At 40.4% G+C, this 386-nt stretch overlaps 1 protein-coding gene across 7 annotated transcripts in view; it reads right to left on the reverse strand.

Annotated features, from left to right (window-relative positions):
* grip2b (glutamate receptor interacting protein 2b) overlaps positions 1–386 on the reverse strand; it is a 375,168-nt gene that overhangs the window by 59,499 nt on the left and 315,283 nt on the right. The window lies entirely within an intron of this gene.

The following is a 386-nucleotide window of genomic DNA, read 5'->3' on the forward strand; positions in this document are numbered from 1 at the left end:
TAGTATTTCATTTATATTTATATTCTGTGCTCTGTGACTGATTTTGCAGCTGTAACACTATGATTTCCTGTTGTGGTTTGGGGTTTTTTGTTTGGGTGTATGTTTCCCTTTCTTTGGCCTCCTTGTGTTTTTGTCTGTTTTTTCCATGGTCCTGTGTTCCTGGCCTTGTCTTGTTCCCCTGTGTCTGTTTGTTCTACTTTCTGCTTTATTTTGATAGTCAGCTTCCTGTCTTGTCTTGTCTTGTCTTGTCTAGCTTCACTTTGTTTGTCTGATTGTCCAGCCCCGCCCTAATGTGATTCACCTGATGTCTCACCTGTTCCCCATTATCTCGTTAACTTGTGTATTTAACCTCTGTGTTCCGTTTGTCTAGTGCTTGATCATTTTGT

This window comes from Etheostoma spectabile, chromosome 4, assembly GCF_008692095.1.
Source record: "Etheostoma spectabile isolate EspeVRDwgs_2016 chromosome 4, UIUC_Espe_1.0, whole genome shotgun sequence".
Taxonomy (NCBI): Eukaryota; Metazoa; Chordata; class Actinopteri; order Perciformes; family Percidae; genus Etheostoma; species Etheostoma spectabile.